We start from the raw sequence: 22,871 nt of genomic DNA, 5'->3' as shown, positions 1-22,871 counted from the left end.
CCCTCCTGCAAGAGATGAGTGACTTACATATGGCCACAGAGGGAGAAATTGTTGATATCAGTGTTAATAAGCAGGAGATCCTAAAGTCCAGTCTTGTGCTCAGACCACTAGTCCATGCCTCTCTGGAAATAGCTAGACTTTCTTGTGGAAATACTAGACTGAAGTACTTGTGTATTGTGCATGGTGTTGGTCTTCAAATGCTAGACTGGAGGGGGTCAGTTTTCCTTTGGTCTGGTGAGGTACTGGAGTTGCTTCTGGAACTAGCTAGCAGTGTCCCAACTCCGACTGTGACTGTGGGTCACACAGAGCACGTGATAATGCTCATAGCTGTCACAGCTCACACTTGAGATAGAATCAGAAGTTGAGCTGGTCCGAGTTTTGAAATTTTTATTATTTTTCATTGAAATTTCTGATTTAAAAAACAAAAAACAGCCAGATTATTGGGGTGGGAGGGAAACATTCACAATTGATGAAGCGTGTTCTCACTTTTTGACCAACTCCAACCACCAGGAAAAGTAACTCTTGTTACTTTCTGATTTGAAAAGTAATCCTATTACTTCTCAGGATTAAGTCTTTAAAAAGCACCTTGTTACATATTTAAATCAGCTAATTGAACAACCCTGTGTAAAGGTTTGGGGAGAAATGGGATCTCTTGCACAGTATTTAATAGACGCATAAAAACATCTAGATCTCATTAAATAAGAGGTGTGCTGGCCCTTTAAATTTCTTGCCCACTAATATGGGAGAGGGAGAGAAGTGAAATTTGTGATCTGTCTGGACTTGAAAAGGTAGGGGAGATTATTGTCTTCAGCATGGAATGAGTGTCCTAGCGCAGATAGGGCTACTCAAAGTCTGAGAAAATGGTTTTCTAATTAGATGTGCAACATTATAGATATTTAAAATCATATTAAAGGTCCCTCCCTGTGGACTGCATTTGAAAATGCTATTCACCTGTGTTTTGCTCTAGATCGATCTTGATTTATATGCCTATCCAACGCTCTATTTCAACTCTCTATTTTTTGTCGTCTCCCATCTCCAAGCAGTTAATAAGATTTGTTATTATCTCCTCACGTATGAATTCTTCAGGACGGCTGGCACAGAGGCCTCAGCTGCTATCTCGATATCACTGGGGCAGATATCAATAGTGTTTGAAAGGGCAAATAAATAAATAAATAGCTCTCTAGCATTGTCAGGCCAGCTTCGTAATAATCAGCCAGCGGCACAGGTGGGGAAACAAGATGAGTTTTTTCTAGAGGCAAAGAGGATACAGATATAGATAGATTCTTCCTGGTGTCTGTGGGGAAGTCATGTCTCTCTGGTTCTCACGGGAACATCTGACCAAAGAAGGGAGCATGGTTTAGTGGTTAGGGCAGAGGACTAGGCGTTAGCACAGGGATCGGCAACCTTTAGCACACAGCCTGTCAGGGAAATCTGCTGGCGGGCCGGGCCGGTTTGCTTACCTGCAGCGTCTGCAGGTTCGGCCGATAGCAGTTCCCACTGGCCACGGTTTGCCGTTCTAGACCAATGGGGGCTGCGGGAAGGGCAACCAGCACATCCCTCAGCCCGCACTGCTTCCCACAGCCCCCATTGGCCTGGAACAGCGAATGGCAGCCAGTGGGAGCTGCGATCTGCCGAACCTGTGGATGCTGCAGGTAAACAAACCGTCCTGGCCGGCCAGCGGGTTTCCCTGACAGGCCGCGTGCCAAAGGTTGCTGATCCCTGCATTAGCATGTCTGTGTTCTGTTGCCCTTCCGACTTACTGTGTAATCTTGTGCAAATCATTAAACCTGTCTTCACCTCTATTTTCCTATCAATAAAATGGGGATAGTACTTATCTGGTGGTATGAGCCTCCATGTATTGTTTGTAGTGTGATCCAACGGGCAGGGCACTGCACTGGGACTCTACTGAGCTGCAGTCTACTCCCAGCTCTACCACTGGCCTGCTGTGTGACCTTGCAGAAGTCATTTTACTTCTGTTTCCTCTACCACCCTGTGTCTGTCCTGTCTATTTAGATTGTAAGCTCTTCATGGAAGGGGCTGTCTGGTGCTAGGTGTCTGTACGGTGCCTAGCATAATGGGAACCTGATCTCGGTTGGGGCTACCGTAACAAACAGTAATCATGTAGAGTGCTTTGAGATTGTTGGATGAAAGGGAAAGTATTATTAGGAATAATGAGTATCTCCTTTCCCTGTGCATTGATCAGTGGGGGAAGAATAGTCCCCTTGGAATGAAAGGGACTATAGATGGCATTGTGGCCACATTAATTTGTTCTGCAATCTGATTTCTCATAGAATAATTGTACTATCACAGCATTTACCAACTAATGAAAACCTATTTGCTGAAACAGCAATATAACAGGGAGACTAACAATGAATTTTTTAGAAAGCATCCATTATTCATGAGTCCCCTTTGTACATGTATCACTGTGATGGGTTTGTGGAGGACTCTAGAGCGAACTCCTCAAACCTAATAAAGCCACATATAAAAATGTGTATTCAGAGAAAGAGGCGCTTATGAAAGACTAAGTGCAGAGCCGAACAAGCTATTAATGGTGAATGACGCATTTTGTCAAATTTAGTCTTCAATTATTATCATTTACTTGTGTTGCAGTTGAGCCTGGGCGCCTCAGCCATAGACCAGGACCCTGCTGCACTAGGCATTGTTTAAACACAGAACAAAAGAGACACTCCTTGCCCTTCTCTGTGCCCACACTGGGTAGCCTAAGGAAGCTGCTGCCCCCATACACAGCTCCCACGTGGGCTGACCGCGCTACTGGGCCTTCTGCAGAGAGAACATTGTGAACATCTCTTTGAAGATGGGGCTCTCAGTGGCACCCTTCCCATTCTCATCTTACTGGGCCACAGGCTAGATACTGGAGGAGAGAGAACACTTCCACCTCTCTCTGCGTCCAAATACTAGTCAGACCTGGTCCTGTGTGCAGGGCTGGCTCCAGGCACCAGCTTAACAAGCAGGTGCTTGGGGCGGCCAAGGGAGAGGGGCGGCACGTGCGGCAATTCGGGGGCGGCAGGCACTCCCTCTAGGAGCAAAGGACCTGACGCTGAACTGCTGCCGCCAATTGCGGCTTTTTTTTTGCTTGGGGCGGCAGAAATGCTGGAGCCGGCCCTGCCTGTGTGTTCTGAATGTATCACAAGCTGAAGACATACAGGTGCAGGTGAGCAAGGTCAGGTATATCCCCGTGCTAGAGGGAGTGAGAATCTTTACTCCCCCCAGGGAAAGCTCTGGGAAGGAGCCAGGGATGGGCACAAGTGTGAGGGTATCACAGGCTCCTTGGCTCCCCCAGACGCACATAGCATTCTCCTGCGCTGCTTGGGCACAGTGTGGCCCTAAGCCATGAACTGAGTCCCTCTGTAGTAAAATGTACTAGTTGCACATCCTCTGACCTCCATTGTTAGGTTGCTGACTAATGACAGTGCTCCACATCCAAGTGCTTAATTACATTATTTAGTGGAGTGGGCAGCTGGGATCCCAGACTGATAATTTTCAGAGCCGTTCAAACAACAAAAAGAAAATAAAAGGGAGTTAAAGCTCCGGTAGGGTTTGTTTACATGTTGTCTGGTAGCTTTGTGTGCACGGAGTGTGGGTATATTTTTGCTTCTGTTTTAGCTGCACATGAATTTCAGGATGTGGGACTAAAAGCAGGAACCCAGTGCATATAACATTTAATCTTGTGGCTTCCAAAGCATGAATGTCTGAGGTCTTGCTGGGCGAAGAAACTTCCTGGATCCGTCTGGAGAAGGTGCACCGTAAGGATTACAAGCTAAATACCTCCCACACCGAAACCACATTGGTTACTAAAATACTGGGTTCTTCTGCATTAAGAGTGGATTAGCCATTGCCACGGCAGCAGCTACTGTCTGTGTGTTTGGAAAGGGGATTTACGGAATTGATGGCTTTTAAGCTTTCTGACCCGCAGTACAGCCATCAAATGCTCAACCTCACTGGGGAATGGCAGCAGGGCAGGGAGGGCTGCTCCTAGGGCAGGGACCCATTGAATGACAGATTATTACAGAGAGTGAGAGCAACAGGGAGGGAAAACAGGGCTGGATGCAAGTTTATGTGTATGGAAGGGGAAGAGGGTATTGTCCTCTGCTGTGGGCGGCATGGGTGGTGGCTATCGTAGGCAGGGGGAGGCTGTGCCTGGCATGGCCCCACCTATGCTCTACCCCCAGACCCCCTCCTGCCTGCTGTTCCCTTCTGTGGCTGAGAGGCTGGGGCAGGCAGGCTGAGGGCTGCGGTGCGCACAAGAACCCTGGGCTGGGGCCACGTCCTCCCAGTGCTGCAACCATGCTGGGGCCGGGGGCCCTACAGCCATGCTGCCTGCCCAGTGCTGGGGCTCAGGGCGCACGGGGGGCCAGCGGCCATGGGGGGCAGTGTGCTCTGGGCTCTGGTGGGGAAGGAGGAGCAGAAAGGGCGGGGCCTCAGGCACAGGGGGAGGAGCCAGGGGCTAGCCTTCCCCAAAGGCGCATTCATACGCCGCCCGTGGTGGGTGGGATACTGAACTAGATAGATCAAAGCTCTCGTGCAAAGGAAGCATCACGCAACCCAATGGAAAGGTCACTTTCGTTGGTTTCCTGGCTTTGCAATTGATTCCCTGTGTGTCCCATTCACTTCACCTCTGTTTCCCTAACCGGGATAACAGTTAGAACTGGGTGGGAAATGGTTTTCCTGTCCCATGAAAATTCTCAAGTCATCAACAACTTTTCCGATCCTAAACTGGGATAAAAAGTCAAAATCCTGAACATTTTCGTGAACTGAAACTGAAATTTTTCAAAAAGTTTCATTTTAATTTTGACTATTTAACATTTCTTTTTACTCCAGTTAGCTCTCATTTTAAAACACAAAATCATTTGAAATAAGGAAAACTGTATGTTTTTTTGTTTGTTTTTAAGAAAGTCAAAACAAAATACTTTCAAAATGGTTAAACTTTTTTTTTAAATGTTTTGATTCAAGAAATTTGTTGAAAGTGACCCTTTCTCACAAAAGGTTTGTTTCGATGAATGGGCATTTTCCAACAAAAAATTTTTAATTGAAAAATCCCAACCCGCTCTAATAATAATGCTCCCCTACTTTGAAAAGTCCTATGTAAGTGCTAAGCATTGCTATTCTTTACCATCATTTATTATTATAGGAAATCCTGCTCTCTTGTGGGGGAAGGGGACCATGTCGTTGTTTTGTGCTTGTCTCTCATCCCATTAAAGTTAAAGGGTAAAGGGCCATTGGGTAAAGTGAGCAAGTTTTGGCATTAAAACGGTGAAGACCCTGTTCACTGGGTGAATTCATCCTGCTACACCAGTGGTTCTCAAACTGGGGCCACCGCTTGTGTAGGGAAAGCCCCTGGCAGGCCGGGCCGGTTTGTTTACCTGCCGGGTCCACAGGTTCGGCCGATCGCAGCCCCCACTGGCCGCGGTTCGCAGCTCCAGGCCAATGGGGGCTGCAGGAAGCGGCGCGGGACAAGGGATTTGCTGGCCGCAGCTTCACGCAGCCCCCATTGGCCTGGAGCAGCGAACCGCAGCCACTGGGAGCCGCGATCGGCCGAACCTGCAGATGCGGCAGGTAAACAAACTGGCCCGGCCCACCAGGGGCTTTCCCTACACAAGTGGAGTCCCAAGTTTGAGAACCACTGTGCTAAAGCACTGGTGGTACAGCACAGAAATGCTGGGGAAAGTGTAATGAGACTGCTAGCCATGTGGTCTTGCCTTGAGGAAAACACACGGTGAAGTACCACCAATGAGAGAGACTGGTGAATCCATGTCCATTTACGGAGACTTCATTCTGTTCAGGTTTTTATGTTGCCCTCCTCACTGCAGTATCTGAGCCCTGGTCTACACTAGAAAAGTAATACCAGTACTGTATAAGGATGTTAGTAAGGGGTGTGACTTTTTCCCCGCTGATAATAGTTATTGCTCTCATAGCCCTAGCATGGACGAAGTTATGCTTGTACAACTTATTTTGCTTTCCAAACCAGAATAAGCTATACCAGTAAAAACACTCATGCCACTATAACTGGATCCACATTATGTTGGGAGTTGCCTCTTTAACTACACCTATATAGTTAAAGTAGCAAAACTGTCTAGTGTAGACAAGCCCTTGACTTGAACTGCCTGCTCCAGAAAATGCCAGCACACTGGATCCCAATCTCCTCAAAAGCCTGTGTATCCTCTAAAGAGACTTGCATGCTTCGCCATGCAAGTGCAACGTTTTTTTAAATGGTAGTTGTCTCCTTGACCTTCTAATTTAAGTAGTCTCCCCACTCTGATGCTATCCTGTCAGTAATTGAATGCTTGGAGATAAACATTCAAGCTTAATGAAAAAAGGTAATGAATTACTGTTTAAATGTCATGTTTTCACACACCTTTTAAAGCTCTCATCCTCAGATGAGCAGCTCATGGATATGAATGTATAAGGGTATCCTTTTTGTCTGACTCTCTCCTCTAATCAGTCTTGTCCTCCTGCTGCCTCTTTAGTCTGATAAGTTCTGTTCTCCTGTTCTGCGATATTTATGGGAATAAAGACGGGAATGTGGTAACAGATGAAATTCTGTGGCTGAGCATGGTACTGTTGAAGATGGATGTGGAAAAATGTTGGAGAGACAACGTGGGTGAGGCAATAACTTTTATTGAACCAACTTCTGTCGGTGAAAGAGACAAGCTTTTGAGCCAGACAGAGCTCTTCTTCAGGTCTGGGAAGGGAACTCCCAGCCTCATAGCAAAATGCAAGGTGGAAAAGATTGTTTAGTATGAGTAGTTAGCACATATATTGTAAGGAACCATTCAAGCTAGAGTGACCTGTTACCACCTCTGCAGTCATAAGACAAGGGTATCTCTTCCAAAAGGCTTCTTCAGTTGAAAGAAACCATTAAATCTTTGAGGGCCAGGTCTTTAAGAAGGAAGGGAGTCTCCCTCTTGCCATCACAGTCTGTATCCACATCTAAATTGTGGGCGCAAACCTTGCTATTTGCATCTCTTAACTACCTGGTATTGGGCCCAGACTAGAAGTTCCGCTGTAATTTGATTGGAGGAGCAAGTGGTACTCAGAACAAGGATGATTGGGCCTCCAGCTTTTGGAAACAGCCCCCTTTAATTGTGGTGGTGGTGGTGAAAGGGGTGACTGTGACTTTGAGAGTGGGGTAGGCAGGAAAACGGAGGGTAAAGGAGGGGGTTGTCCTCAGGGCTTTGATTATGGACATTCCTTTGTGTATGAGTGCAGGGGGTGCAAACTTCTAGCACACACAAATCTCATTTTAGTGCAGAAAATCAGACAAATATTTAGGATTAGGACCTAAATCCAGCCTCAGATATCTGGTAATCCCCCAAATCTTCCCGTTTTTAGGCCATTCATTTAGCTCTAAATAGCTTCTCTTTGTGGTCATATTGTTTATGATGTAGGTCACTACACAGCACTAGAGTCCTAAATCTGCTACTAGAGAGACCAAACAGTTTAGAGGGTATCTGGCTGTACGTGAGATCTCAGCCTGTCTGGCTGCCCGAAATGGTGTAATTACTCTGGACTATTTTTTGGCATTGCTGAGGCCCTGTGACACCTTGCATATCCTAGTGTGTGATGGAAATGACACCTGGTTGATACAGATGATGGAGTTGGGAGAGCAGCGAAATTCAGGTTAGCTACAAGAAAAAAACAAACTTTAGCTGTGGAAATGGTACCAGCAATGTAACAAAACTGTCCATGGAGGCTGTAGAATAGCTATCATTGGCTGTGGGCTTAATCCCTGTCCTTGGCCGTCTGCTAATGCAGCACCTGACCAAGAACAACAGACCCCTGATAGCTCATCATCATCTATTTATATCATTATCATCATAATTCCATAGCAGCAATATAACAAACGTCCTTAGACTCATTAGCACGTGACATCTGCAAGAGGTGCTGACTCTGTGGAACTTCTCTCTGGGATTTTCCTGCATTCAGGCACATTTGAACCCACTGTTGCTCTTCTCTCCTGGGAAAGGGAATGAGGCTTTAGGATTGGTAACACATTAGTACTGTGAGGTGGGTTTGCTCACATCCCTGCCCCCGTCTTGATATGTTGTGCAGAGAGACCCATTGTACTGAACTCCTCCCAGATTTTCCACAGGTCCCTTTGGCTGGTTGAAGCTAACTGGTCTTTAGAGAGTTCATATTCCTTAAGGATACCTGCATTGCACTTTTAGGCATATTGCATATTGGATAAGTAGACTGGTCCTCATCAATCATGATGAGAGTGCAACCCTCATCCCTTTGAGGTCAGTGGCAAAACATCTATTGATTTCAGTGCAAGCAGGATCTGGCCTGCCCCTGAGATCCTACTGCCCTTATCCTGAATTTACAACAGGAAATAACTGCAGAATCTCAGATTCAGTCCTGTGGTGACTGCTGGTCAATGTTAGCTTTTTGATGGCGACTACTCACTTAGTTTGATTGTACAGCTGTACTCCAGTGAATAGTTTCAACGGCTGTGCTTCTCCCAGGGATAAGGACTATAATTTCCAAACCCTAACTAGATGGCTCTATCCTGCTTTAAACATTCATATTGAATGGATCCTTTGCCACTGGCGTGCTCTCTCTCTCTCTTTAACTTCACTGCAGCAATGACATTTCAGTAGAGACTAGATATGTGGGCCAGCACTGGTGGTGGTTTATGCTGCATTATTTTGCCTACCACATAAGGCATCATTGGAACATCACAAACTTTGGAGCCTGTAATTGCATTAGAGCAGTGTTTCCCAAACTTGGGACGCTGCTTGTGTAGGGAAAGCCCCGGCGGGCCGGGCCGGATTGTTTACCTGCCGCGTCTGCAGGTCTGGCCGATCGCGGCTCCCGTTGGCCGCAGTTCGCTGCTCCAGGCCAATGGGAGCTGCTGGAAGCGGCGTGGGCTGAGGGACGTACTGGCTGCCGCTTCCAGCAGCTCCCATTGGCCTGGAGCAGCGAACCGCGGCCAGTGGGAGCCGCGATCGGCCGGACCTGCGGACGCGGCAGGTAAACAAACGGTCCTGTCCCGTCAGGGGCTTTCCTTACACAAGCGGCGTCCCAAGTTTGGGAAACACTGCATTAGAGAAACAGTGTAAAGTCAGTTTGGGTCTCCAGTTTAGCTTCTGTAAATTAGCATGACTCAACAGAATCCTAAAATCATTGGACATATTCCCAATATCTTGTTTGTTTTAAATTGCAATGGAAAAAGTTTATTTTTAAAGGAACAACACCCTCCTGCAGTGTTTGAGCCCTGAGCATTGGAACATCTGGCTTATGCAGGAGAACCAGAGAGCGAACATTAGTCATCACGGGCTATCAACAAGAGCAGAATTGCCAGGGGCACAGGAACATTTCAAAGGGCAGCCCTGCTAGCTGCCAAGGAGGGCAAGACATTGCTGCTTATCCATCTGCCACTCCATCAGTTGTCCCTCCCATGCCACTACTTTCTGCAGACCTGGCTGTTTCTTTCTTTGCATAATTGATCTTTAAAGTTGCCCCTCCTGTCTCCAATGCTGAAACTGGCTGCCAATTAACACTCTAAACATGGTGGTAAATGCTGCACCACTCTGATTAGGAGAATAATTCAGCCAGTGCCTGCAAAACCCATTCTGAACCCAGTCTTTCAGCCTGTGAGTGCAAGTCAACACGATATAAACAGAGTGGCACACGTGCCTTTAATGGACAGTGACATCTGCACAAGACCGTGATAATGGGGCCTCTTAGTCTTGCATGAATAAGGGAGCTGCCTCTCTTAGCGATGAATTTTGCTAAGTACAGACATCTTGTTAGCAGAAACAATGGAGCTGTGGCATTATAGTGTTAACCTGAGAGATGTCAGCATTTGAAAGAGATGTTTCTGAACACGTGACCCCGGCAGGGGAGACTGAATTTCTTCACTTACTGGTAAAATACACCCCAAGTACTCATGTCCCCTGATCTTTCTATTGCGGAAGTACTCCATTTGCAGTATTTCCAAGAGACAGATTCCTCTTTTCTTGTGAGCATGAGTGGATGAGTTTCTGTTTCTCAGTGACTGGAGTTCTGGCAGACCAGAGGAGTCTGGGTGTTTACCTGTAGCATGGGGTTGTGACTGAAGGCTGCACATCAGCTGTGGATGTGTGTGGATGTGGTTTTGTTTTGTTTTTTGTTTTTTTAAAGCTTTAAAGAGATGCGATCAGGGTAATACCTGCAGGCTGAGTCATCCCATCTGCATATGCAAGCAGACCCAGTAGAGCTTTCTTGGCAGACTTGAAAAGGGGAACTAGAGCTGAAGCAGTCTATAGGTGCCGCTTAGTTCTGATCTTGGGTAAACCTGTCAAAAGGAGCTTTAAGAAAAGGAAAACAAGTGTTCTCATAACTGCACAGCCACACAGGGTAAGGTTCTTAAATGCACTTTCAATATGCCTTACATAGGAGAAAACAACCCTTTCGGGGCCTTTATCAAGGGTAAATCTCTGTTTTTTTATGTTGCTGTGGGGCTCGGGAACTATTGTTACTTGTTTTCTGATTTCACAGACAAACTCCCAAACAATTCAGTGGATTTAATAAAAACCATTAGTCTGTACTGGGGAATTATTGCGGCATAGCTGACCTTGTGCTGAAGTGCAACTGCTGGGCACATTGACGTTCGTAAGGGCCAGGTTTTGCTACAGTCTGATTGATTTTAGTTGGGAACAGTCTGATTGATTTTTAGTTGGGAACAGTTCTCGGGACAAGGCACTGCTCATCGTAAATAAGCGTGGCAAGATCTTGTCCTATGTAAGAAGATCAGGCAGTTTTCAGAACTTTCTGCTTATTCTGGTGTTCAGGTAGTCAAATTTTCTTGGCAAAGTCACGGCATATAAACTACCCTGAGTAATACTGTACCCATAGAAGCAAGCAACATCTGAAATCTGCCTACAGAATTTGCACCCAGGGCATCATGCATTGCAAAGGAACCAAAGGTCTGTCATACAGTTATCCTTAGGGGACTGCACACATCAAGCCAGACAGATGGACTGTGTTGTGTGCATCATTCATTGATGTTATTCTAGGGAGATTCCCCCGTGTTTGTTTATAGATACACTCGGCACCATTTTTTTAGCACAAGCTTGGCTTAATATTTATATTTATGCTGCCGTTAGAAGCTCTGCAGCCCTAATGCAATACCCATTACTGCTCTGAACCCAGCTGTCTGTCAAGATCCCATGCTGGGTTTATTGGTAGATACAGCTGAACTAGTCAAGATAAGAATTTACCCCAAACTCAAACCGAACTTTTTTTGAGGTTTGTTTTAAAAAATCCTTTTTGGGGCCCCCCTCTCCGACTCCCTTATTATTGTTCATTTTTTGGGGCTGCCTCTGCACATCAGGACTCCAGCTGGGCCTGGAACAACCCAAGTACCGTGAGAGCTCACTGTGACTATTATTTACATTACAGTAATGCTCACGCATTCCCAGTGAGATCATGGCCCCGTTGTGCTAGGTGCTGTACATATGTGTAGCAAGAAACAAGCCCAAGGAGGAGGAGAAAGGAGGTATTACTATCACCATTTCGTTGATGGGAAATCAAGACCCAGAGAGATGATGTCACACAAGGGGTCTGTCAGAGCTGAAAATGGAACCCAGAGCGCCTGAGTTCCAATCCAGGGCCTTAATCACAAGACCATCCTTCCTTTCTGTGAAATATCTCCAGCCCCAGCAAAAGCAAGGCACAACGTCCTCTTTCCATGAGATTTCTGATCCGGTTCTGCAGGCCCAAAGCAGTTCAGGTCGCCTGGAATGTAGCAAGATCCAAGTGTCTGGAGGCTTTGGTGTTCTGACCCTTCTGCGCTTCACAAAACATTAGCTCCCGTCTCAGCCTTGTGTTATTGTCTCTACTGTTCATTTTAGAAAAGGAAAGCTTTGTTGGATTCCTAGAGGGATGGAATTTTGCTTCATGCTAACAGCCGATAACTGCAGCATCTGTCTTTGACCTGCTAGTGGCTTCACCTCTATGCTGATTTCCTGGATAGGAGAGGTTCCCAAACTTATTTTTGCTGCACCCTTCTCCCCTTCTTCCGGCAGAAAGTGACTCACTGTGGGGAGCGGGCGGCAGCTCACACTTGGGTTGGCGGCAGGACCTGGCTGGGTCCATCCCTAGAAGAGCCCATGGCAGTGCAGCTGGAACCAGGGCTCCTTGTCCTCCCTCCCCCCTGCCCAGAGCCTCTCACTCAGGCTCCAGAGTTTAAAATATGTGGGCTGTGACTGGCCGGGTGTCCAGGCCAGGGCAACAGTGAGCAAAGCAGCCAGGGAAGTGAGGGGGGCTGGCGGGAGGGTGCAGCAGGCTGCTGCCAGGGCAGGGTGGGGCTGCTCTGCCTCTTCCCCTTCCCCACCCCCCCAGCTCCCCTGACCACTAGGGACTTCCTGTGCACTCTCCCCACTGTTGCCGTGCCCTGGCCCAGACACCTGGCCAGCCGCAGTCCCGTGTCCCATCTCACACCCTCCGCCCCCGTTACCTCATTGCACCTACCCTCAGAGAGGTGCGCCCCACAGTTTGAAAACCAGTGCTCTGTAGGCGTCCATTCGCTTTGTCTCTGAAGAGCGGATTGCAAAGCACTATCTGGAGCCAGCATTCAGCATTCGCCTAGCTTTTATGCCAAAGGGTAGCCGCTTGGGGTGCAGCGCTGAGAAGGATGGGGAATCCTTTTGGCTTGGTGTTGAGGGGAGATGTAAGGCAGGGGATCTGCTGGGTGAAGAGACGCTTACTGAAAATCCTGGGCAAAGCTGGAGTTATTTTAATGAATAGAAACCAAGGCTGTAAAGACATTAGTGGCTTTTTGGAGCTCCCCACCTCAGCTGAGGTCTCATTGCCATCATCTGAGGTTCCTTCAAATCCCGAGTCTTGTGTTTGCCAACATGCCAATATTAGAGTACCAATTTTTTTTTTTATCATCTCCAAAATGTGGCCAGGTTGATGTCTCCTGCCCAAGGAATTGAAGATGCTGATGTATGCTAGATTATTCTAATACTTTACATTAATTTCACCTCCTGGAGGAAAAAAATCCATCACACTAATTGGGTGCAGTACATTGCTGCCAGGTTCATTTACAGAAAAGTTGGATGAGGAAATTTCAACCAGCTCTGATCTTCCTTAAACTAATGAAAGCTCATGCTGTTCCTACTTCTACTGTAGTTCATACACAGCCCCTGTTTGGGAAGCAGCACCGCCATGGTGGGAGCTCAGGAAAGGATTGTGCTCTGTAGGCCGCTGAGGACAGATTGTTGGATCCAATTCTCTTTGGGAAACTTTCCAATCTCCTGGAAAGAGAAGGCTGGAATATGACTAGTGTTACCCACTGATGGACATCTTCCACATGCAGTCATAGGCATGGAATCCAAGGGATGGGGGCCGATGTACTAGTTGTATCTGTAGTCTTAGAGGGATGAGCCAATGTGTACCTCTAAGGAATAAAAGACTTTCATAGATGTTAGCTGCAGGAACTCTATTTCTGCCAAATAATAGAGCCCTGAGTTCGCCTTGCCCAGGTACATGCTGTCACGCTGTCTGGAGTGGCTCACGACGTGAGTGCCTACCTCAGGGCAGACTGTCAAAAACAGGGCAGACAGCCAAAACTGGTGGCAGGTCTATCTTGCCACCCAGACCAATTGGACTTAGTGATAAATGGTCACCTACACAAAAAATCACACAATATTTATGTTGCTTCCAGTCCCGAAAGATCACTCACTTATCCCAGATCAACTGGTAGCCTAGAACTTACACCAAAGACAATGCCTGTAGCCAATCCTGTAATAAACTATCTCAAGGTTTATTAACTAAGACAGAGAAATAGAAGTTATTAACTGGTTAAAGCAAGCAAACATATGCACAAATGACTTGCAGTCTAAATCCTAAGAGTGACATAGTTGTAGTGCTCTGTCCATTCGAAGTGTCCTTCAGGGCAAAGACACATCAACTATTTTTATTTCTCTCTCCCAGCATTCAAAGCGATGGGATGATACTTCTGCATGTTCTCCTCCATGGGTGTGATAGAGCCATTAACCAGACCTTTATATTGCAATGTTCCTTGATGGCCCATCTGATTTTGATAGTTCTTTTGGATGGGCCGGGGAGGATATATGATATGATATGGGGGATATGATAGAGGTCTATAAAATCATGAGAAAGTAAATAAGAAAGTGTTATTTACTCCATCTCGTAATACAAGAACAAGGGGCCATCAAATGAAGTCAACAGGTAGCAGGTTTAAAACAAACACAAGGAAGTATTTTTTCACACAACGCACTGTCAACCTCTGGAACTCCTTGCCAGAGGGTGTTGTGAAGGCCAATACTATAACGGGGTTCAAAAGGGAGCTAGATAGATTCATGGAAGATAGGTCCATCAATGGCTATTAGCCAGGATGGGCAGGAATGGTGTCCCTAGCCTCTGTTTGCCAGAAGCTGGGATTGGGTGACAGGGCATGGATCACTTAATGATAACCTGTCTGTTCATTCCCTTTGGGGCACCTGCCATTGGCCATTGTCAGAGGACACGATACTGGGCTTAATGGATCTTTGGTCTGACCCAGTATGGCCGTTCTTATGGGTTCACAAGTACAGAGCAAATACTTTCAAAGTTATAAAGCAAAACTTATTTTCTTACCACATGGAATACAGACATTACAGGTGAGATTAATGCATGCAGCAACTTACAAGCGTTTCATAGAGTCTAAACACTAGATACATTCTTATAAAGCTAATACCTATTTTGAGCAAAACTAACATACAGGTGAACTGGTCAGGTCTCTAACTATGAGTTTGTTAGTTTTTAGCTAATGCCTGCAGTCTTGGCAGGAGCTGGCATCTGGCCTGCCAGCATCACACCGCCAAAAACAATCATATGACTGCAAGGGGGATGATGTATTTGAAAGTCTAAGGGCTCTTTAAAGATTCAATTAAAACACTGAATCTTTTCATATGTTATTTGGCTAGCAGCGTTATTAACCTGACAGAGAAATCTTGGAGCTGACTACTTTGTAGCTGTCGTGAGCCAGCAAATAAGCGCTAGAAACATGGTCAGTCTTCACAAAATAAAAGTACTTGTGACGAGGAAAATGATGGGGAACAATGAAGGCAGCAGTCACTTTATGCACAGCACCTGTAGTTTGTATCGGCTGGAAGGTCTCAAGCTGAAGCACCTGAATGGCCATGTAGGATCATTGGACTGGGTCTTGGCAGACCTGGGTCAGTTCCTGGCTCTGCAACAGATTTTCTGCTGTGGGCAGTGCCTAGTTCAGAGAGCACCACAGCTGTTTTAAAGGAAACCCTGCTGTAGAAACAGACCCACTTGAAAACAATAAAGCCTGCCTATTTCACAGCCTTCTCCTGTCTTGGATTTAAAGCTGGAGACCTTGACCCAGATAGACCAAGCACAATATGTATTGCAAGTGGGTGTTTTACTTCTGGCTTTTTCTCTTATCTTCGTCCTCTTTACACCATAGAATCAGAGAAATTAGAGCTAGGGAACATATCTAACGTTATCAAGTCTGTCCTCCCAGTGCTGAACACAAGAGTATTCCCTATAGTATACTTTCTAGTGCTCTGTCCAGTCAAGTTTTAAATGACCCATCTGATGGGGTGCCCCATGGGAATCTGTTCTACAGTCTAATAGATTATGATTGACAAAAGGGTCCTACGGTTAGCATCCCCTGGGAGAGAACAAGAGGATTACACAATTTGACGGTTTATATCCAAAGGAGAATGGATGTTAATTTAAAACCATTATTTTAAAAAATATTGAAAGTGATTTTAGTGCTCCTGAGGTCTGCCAGATTGACAGCCCTGGAGAGCAATTTTTCTGTCCCCAGAACAGGAACAACAGGGAAAAGTTCACCCCACACAGTGTCCACCACCTGCCAATCTGCCTCATCCCAGACTGGGAGTGATCACCTCTAGGGGTGAACTCACTCTTCATGTCCATTCAGATTCTTGGCTTTGCTGCTGAGATGTCCATCAAATGAGGCCGATTGGTACTGATTTGGGCGTGGGGACCATTTGTCGTGTAGACAGCCAATCGCCAGAGACAGGACTGAGGTCCGCCAACTCATTTTAAATAGGTCACTTAACAGCTGTCAGATGATAGTGACTTTTGATTTCTAATGACCTGATTCCTGATTAGCACCTGTAAACCTCTGTATTTCATAATCCTGTGAGCCATCTAGATCCTTCAACCTCCTCCTCACAAAAATGAGTTCTTTCAGGGACACAGTCTAGCTCCAGTTGTAATTAGACAGGGGGAGGGATAGCTCAGTGGTTTGAGAATTGGCCTGCTAAACCCAGGGTTGTGAGTTCAGTCCTTGAGGGGGCCACTTAGGGATCTGGGGCAAAATCAGTACTTGGTCCTGCTAGTGAAGACAGGGGGCTGGACTCATGGTCCCTTCCAGTTCTAGGAGATAGGATCTCTTCATTAATTTTTAATTAGTTGCTTCTCCCACCTTCTTTTTTTAAGGGCACATCTTTAAAATGTTCATCTATGAGATGCCCTGTTTTCCAAGAGTCTTACAATGATCCATCACAGCCTCGTTTTTATGGAAAAAATCTTTGCCTGGGACATGCTGGCCACTTTCACGCCAGTCAGTATTTCTACACATATTAAACTGGTAGTTGTCAGTCTCACTTGGTTGCTTCTGGAACAAAAAATGTTTTCTTGTTGCTTTTGTATGCTTAATATTTCAAACCAAGAAGCACTCAGGTACTTTTCTTTGGGGCCAGATCCTGCCATCCTTACACATGATGAACAATGCCATTTTCCAGGAGTAAGATTCCATCAATTTCAGTGGGACTAGTCATGGAGAAAATTACTACTCAGGGAGTAAGGGCAGAAGAATCTGGCCTTTTATTAGTAGTAGTAGCAATAGTTCCACTTACAGCGTGAAACCTCTTTCCTCTGAGAATCTCAAAACTCTTCTTGAGCTTGAATGAAGCTGCTCATCACCCTTCTAAGGTTGGTAGTTGTTACACCAATGTCACATAAAGGGAAACTGAGACACAGAGCACTTCAGTGACTTTTCCAAAGTCATACAGTGGGTGAGTGGCAGAAATGGAAATAGAACTCATGATCCTAGCTGTCAGGCCAGATTTTGGGCCTGAAATCCATGGGAGTTAGACATCTAAATACTTTTGAGTAACTGGGCACCAGTCCTTTATACTAGTCACTGATCTATGGACCAATGGTGTAACTCCACTGAAGCAATGGACTTGCATCATGAATTAATTTAATCCCTTTGTTGTCACTGACTTTAACAAAAATATTTATTTGCAAAACTGGCTAATGTGGATCTCTTAAATGTCTTTACAATGTTCCATAAATGCTCTCTCCAATGATGTATTACACATCTTATATTGAAAAGTCAGTTTACAAAACAAGACAACATTATAAATGTATCTGTAACACTTTTTGGTGCCAAGTGTAACAATTGGTGCCAAAACGTTTTGTTTTATATTTCCTGACGGTAAAAAAAAGCCCCTCTTTAACTCTTCAAAATCAACTCTTAAAACATGAAATCAAGGGTGACGAAGCTCACAGCTGCACTCCGGAGCCAGATCTCTGCTGCAGCCACTCTATCTGAGAAGATTTTATAGATCTCTGATGTGTAAAATGATTTTGTATCATCATAGATTGAGTCATCAGCAGAGAGGAATTCAAATATATTGTTTTTGACATTTTTTTTCTGACATTGTTACACTTTGACATTTCTCTATCCCAACTTGTTTTCCTACTCGCTGACCCACAATATCATAACAGTCTGTATCAAGGGCTGCAACTAGCCTCAAATTTTGTGCTCTGCTGAGCCTTCACTTCGATTTAGTTTAGTGAGCTGTCAAGCACCTACCTTTAAAAATCAGAAAGCATTAGAGACCCATCACTGGAATCCTGATGACTGGGAAATCATGACTGGGGCACAAGGCAGGATTCTGTATGACTACTATTGCATTATTCAAGAGAATAATAAATAAAAAGTTTTTGCCCTTGGGATCCTCCCATCTCCTCTCTGCCTCTAAGAAGTGTAGATGTGTAAACCTCTGGCCACCAACCTACCCAGTTGCTAGTCAGACAAGAACTTAATAGAACTGGGCTGAGAGAGGAAGGGGTTGTCTTAACTCCCATAACTGCTGAGCTGTCTGGTATCTGTTACCCTCTGAGTGCATTCAGCTGAGTTTTGGGGTGTTGTAAAAGCTCAGTCCAACCTAAGCGTGCTGCTTTAAAAGACAGCCGTGCAAAGGGCAGTGTGTTGAAGTAATAAAACCCCAGAAGACATATCTGATTCTGCAGATCCATGATATGAGTGCACGTGGAGCTACCAGACGTTCTGGTGTTGCAGCTGTTTGGCATCAGTTTTGAAAAGAGCATCCATTCAAGGTGTGCAGAAAGCGCTGCAGCAGTGCAAGGGTTAAGGCCTGATGCCTACCCATCTGTAGAATGGCATAAAATAGAGTGCATCCTGGAGAACTGATGATCACACATTCCCCTGCAGTGACAAAAAGGAGATTTGGCAGCGTGAGATGTCTTTGTACTGGAACACCTGCTTGCCCAGTGCTAGATGATCTTCTAGTGCAGTGGTTCTCAAAGCCGGTCCGCCGCTTGTTCAGGGAAAGCCCCTGGCAAGCCGGGCCGGTTTGTTTACCTGCCACGTCTGCAGGTTCGTGGCTCCAACTGGCCACGGTTCACCGCTCCAGGCCAATGGGGGCTGTGGGAAGGGTGGCCAGCACATCCCTTGGCCCGCGCTGCTTCCCGCCACCCCCATTGACCTGGAGCGGTGAACCGCAGCCAGTGGGAGCCGCGATCGGCCGAACCTGCCGACACGGCAGGTAAACAAACCGGCCCGACCCACCAGGGGCTTTCCCTGAACAAACGGCGGACCAGCTTTGAGAACCACTGTTCTAGTGGACCCTTCTGGCCTTAAACTCTGTGAACCTATCCAAGGCCAACACTGTGGCATCAGGAGAGTTGTCTTTCTCCTAGCCTGTTGCCAGTAGACAGCTGGGCTGCACAGACAGATGTGAGGTACACCATGACTTTTTGATAGGCTGCTCTGTCTTTTGTAAGTAAACCTGAAAGAAAAGCCATGAGGCAGGTCATGGAAAGTGAGCATGTCTCAAGCCTCTCCTGGAGGCCATGAGGAAGGTTTAATGGTTTGAATGCACCTGAAGCACAATCGCTGTGTGTTAGGGTTACCGCAGCAACTGTATCATACCGTAGTGCATCATAGCCAGAGTCCCCTGAGAAATTTCAGACTTTTTCAAGCATGCTGTTACAATTGTTCTGTGACATTTGAACCGACCTGTCAGCAACCAGCACATCATTATAAATGCAGCCAGCCCACCATGTGGAAGAAAGAGTGGATGGGTAAGTCGGCCATCTGCAGCTCCTGTGCTAAGCGAGCAAAGCTGGATCAAGTTACAGGAGAATCAGAGACTGGTTTGTTAATGACATCTCCAAAAATTATACATGCCTGTGCACGGGTGCCTCTGTTTTTGGGTCCCCCAACTTGAGATATCCAAAAGGCAGGTGATTGTCTGAAAGCACTGCATAATCCTTAGAAAGCCCTTAGAAAATCAGGTCTCTAAGATATCTTCATGGCTGGGCTCCCAAGAATTGAGGCTTCTCGTCACTTTTGAAAATTGGTAATGGTCAGTGCTATAGTTAGAGGGGGCAGCTTATTCCATTTGGCTTAAAAATACCAAATACCTAGAGATAGACAATGTTCTCCCTTCAGTCTGACTGGATCAAGGGGAAACCAGAGCTCTCTAATTTTCACCCATTTCTGTCATGCCTCCCAGCAATCCTGGTGGGAATCTCTCTTGTGACATCAGCAAGAATCTGTGGTGACCTCCCAGCTTACTGGATTGTTGACCATTATCCACTGGTAAAAATGGGGGTGGGGGCATTTAAACTCTCTGCTCTCCTGCTGTGGTACCTGCCCAACTCTTTGTAAGTCAGATACACAGCTACGTGGCTGCTCTCACAGATGAGAGAAGCCCAAGTGCTGGAATGGTTTAGACCAGTGGTTCTCAAAGTTGGACCGCAGCTTGTTCAGGGAAAGCCCCTGGCAGGCCGGGCCGGTTTGTTTACCTGCCCCGTCCGCAGGTCCGGCCGATCGCGGCTCCCACTGGCCGCGGTTCGCTGCTCCAGGCCAATGGAGCTGCAGGAAGCAGTACAGGCCGAGGGATGTGCTGGCCGCTGAATAGAAGGCAGCGGGTAGTGCAGAGAGTCTAGTCTGGACTCTGAAAAGGCTGGGAATTGCAGAATCACTGCATCCATCATATACAATAATTAAGCCTTCCCCAGCCTTTAGAATTCCCAAAATAAAGTCATTTTAAGAGTGTGTCATCAAAGAATCTCACTCTCCACATCCTATAAATACTTTGGCCCTGCCTGAACCTGGGGCATCATTTGCTCTGGGACAAAAGGGGCAGTTGTTCCCTCCCTTCAACCTGGCTTTCTCCCCCCCAAAACTTTTCATAGGTCTACGTGCTCCATGTTTTGCCCCCTGCAGACTTTGCAGGATATAATCTAATCACATATAACGTTCTATATGCTGACACAACTCCACTCCCCCATCCCAGAAACTTTCTGAAATGACGCCCGGGTCTTAACGTTTCTGTCCTGTAGCTCTGCCATCAGGCCAGCCAGATTTGTACATGCTTTTAAATTGCATATACATGTGCTGTAAATGTAGCCATGTATCGTAGCGTAACAGCTGGAGACCGTTATGCTGTGACAACATTGCTCTTCTCCATTTCGTATGAACTTTAATTTCCCGACCCACGTGCATCCCCGGTTCCACGCAAAGCTGCTCTCTAATCTCGCTTCGGTTACTGGAAATGACTGAAACACGAAACAGAGGCTCACCAAAGATGTGTGTCATGCTGAGGAGATCGAGCCCATGTTGTTCGGAATCTGCCTTGCATTTTGGGGTCTTTTTCTCACATACCTGTCCGCTGCCAAGTTGAGACAGCATTTGTGGATGCAGTTACTGGGATTATTCATTACCGGGAGTGCTCACTGTTTTAAATCTTCGGTTAGAGCTGACTGTTTCGTCAGTATGGAGGTGGGGCTGAGATAAATCCTGATATGGCTGCTGGCAGCAGCTTAACACGCCTGGTGCACGCATGCCATCTGAACAGGGTAGAGGGCATCCTTTTGGGGCAGGCTATTTTTGGAGGTTGCAAATCCTGCCTCTTCCATGTGCTGTGCTATTTTTAAACAGGAATGCTGCCTAGCGTGGCTCCTAGATGGGATTTCCACCATTCCCGTATTATTGTTTGGTTGAAAGCATGTGGGGCATTACAGAACAATAGACTCATGCTAATTGCATTGGGTTTCTCAGTGGCAAAGTGGTTACCTTTGAGTTATATGACTTTGTTGTTTTTCTCTCTCTGCCATTATTGCTAGCCGCTCCCCCCCTCCCCCTGCAGGGGGTCTTAGCTAATCTTGTTTTCAGCAGGGGCTCAGTAAAAGTAAATTCAGGTTAGCAATGACTGAGCAAACCGCACATGTTGCTTGAGCCATCACAACATGTACAGTATAATAGAGGCATTAAGCAAGTTAAATCAGAGGGGCTGAATGGGAAAGTTAACAGAGTATTGTGTAGTCCCCATTGGAGGCCTCAGTTGCAGGAGTAAGCCTGGCACTTCTGCTCCTCAAGGTTAGGGAAGGATGAGGGTGCCGTGGGCTGAGGGTGCTCGCTGTCTCCTGAGGGCTAGGGAAAGGGAGGCGGGGCTAACGGAACCGTGCACCCAACTATCTTGCTTTGATCAGCTGTAGAAGCAGTTAAGTTGTAGCCACATTTCCTCGAAGATATGAGATGGCAGTTCCACCCTCTCAGGTTAAGGGTGAGCTTTGCAGTAGTCAGCGTAGAGGACAAAGGCTAAGGGAGACAGCCAGTACCAAGAGAAAAATGAATGAGCATCTGCTCCTCAGAAGGATGGAGACAAGTGGTGTCACCAACTGAGATCTCTGTGGGACTTGGTTATTGGCACCCACTAGGCTCCAGCCTCAGATTTGTGTGAGAGGTATCCCAGCTTCAAGGATTTGGGCCTCGATCCTTCTACAGACTGAGTTCTTATGTTTCTATCCACTCTCTCATTCCAGTCCCCCTCCCACGCTGGGCCACCTGGTCCTGACATTGACCAGCCTCGATTGATTGGGTTAAGGCAACATTTTGTGCCAGCAATAGAAATCATGGTGCTCCACTAAGTGCTGAGGAATCACTGCCAGTGTGGAGCAGCAATGACCTGGGCCCAGTAACCGAGCAGTTCATTTCCACCTCAAGGGTCTGCTAGTCCAAGAAATGGTCCCTTCCAAATAGTAGCACATAAAGAGCAACCAAGACTGGGGCCCCATTGTGTTAGGCACTATACAAACACAGAGTTTTATTATTTATTATTTGTATTGTGGTAGCAACTAGGAGGCCTAGTTGTGGTCTATTGCGCTAGGTGCTGTACAAACGCAAGACAGTCCCTGCTCTGAAGAGCTTACAATCTAACTAGACAAGACCGACAATGAGAGGGGGAAGGGCTAGGAGAGACAAGCAGAGCGCACAATGCAATGGTAGCAAACGTCGTGTTCATTCCCCAGTATGTTTTATTTTTTTAGTGGGTGAGTTTAGTTAGGAGGGGATCCTCTCAATGGACATTGAAGGGAAAGGGGGAGGGGGACAGGGCAGGGGAGAAGAGGGTAAGGGGGCAGGTGTGGAGTGGAGCTGAGGTGAAGAGACTCTGAGGGGTGAGGAGTGGGAGGGCTGGAGCAAACAGCCAACCTTTCCTGGGCAGAGAAAGTCCAGTCAGAACAGTAGGGAGTTTTCTGAACGTCCAAACATGTGGCTGCTTCTGTTCTGAGTCTCTGGCTGGTTCTGCCCTGCCATT

General features: G+C 46.5%; 1 protein-coding gene and 1 long non-coding RNA gene across 7 annotated transcripts in view; one reads left to right on the top strand and one right to left on the bottom strand.

The window, feature by feature from the left end:
* The window catches only part of SLCO3A1 (solute carrier organic anion transporter family member 3A1), a 219,635-nt gene that overhangs the window by 89,993 nt on the left and 106,771 nt on the right, over positions 1-22,871 (top strand). The window lies entirely within an intron of this gene.
* On the bottom strand, positions 6,621-21,125 carry LOC101934337 (uncharacterized). Its single transcript, XR_255821.4, has 3 exons — positions 20,857-21,125; positions 10,172-10,310; positions 6,621-7,975 (listed from the first exon to the last, which is right to left on the bottom strand). It is a non-coding gene; the product is annotated as an uncharacterized LOC101934337 (long non-coding RNA).

This window comes from Chrysemys picta, chromosome 10, assembly GCF_011386835.1.
Source record: "Chrysemys picta bellii isolate R12L10 chromosome 10, ASM1138683v2, whole genome shotgun sequence".
In the NCBI taxonomy this organism is placed as follows: Eukaryota; Metazoa; Chordata; order Testudines; family Emydidae; genus Chrysemys; species Chrysemys picta.
Note: the sequence above shows the minus strand (reverse complement) of the source record. Positions and strands in the feature narration are given on the sequence as shown.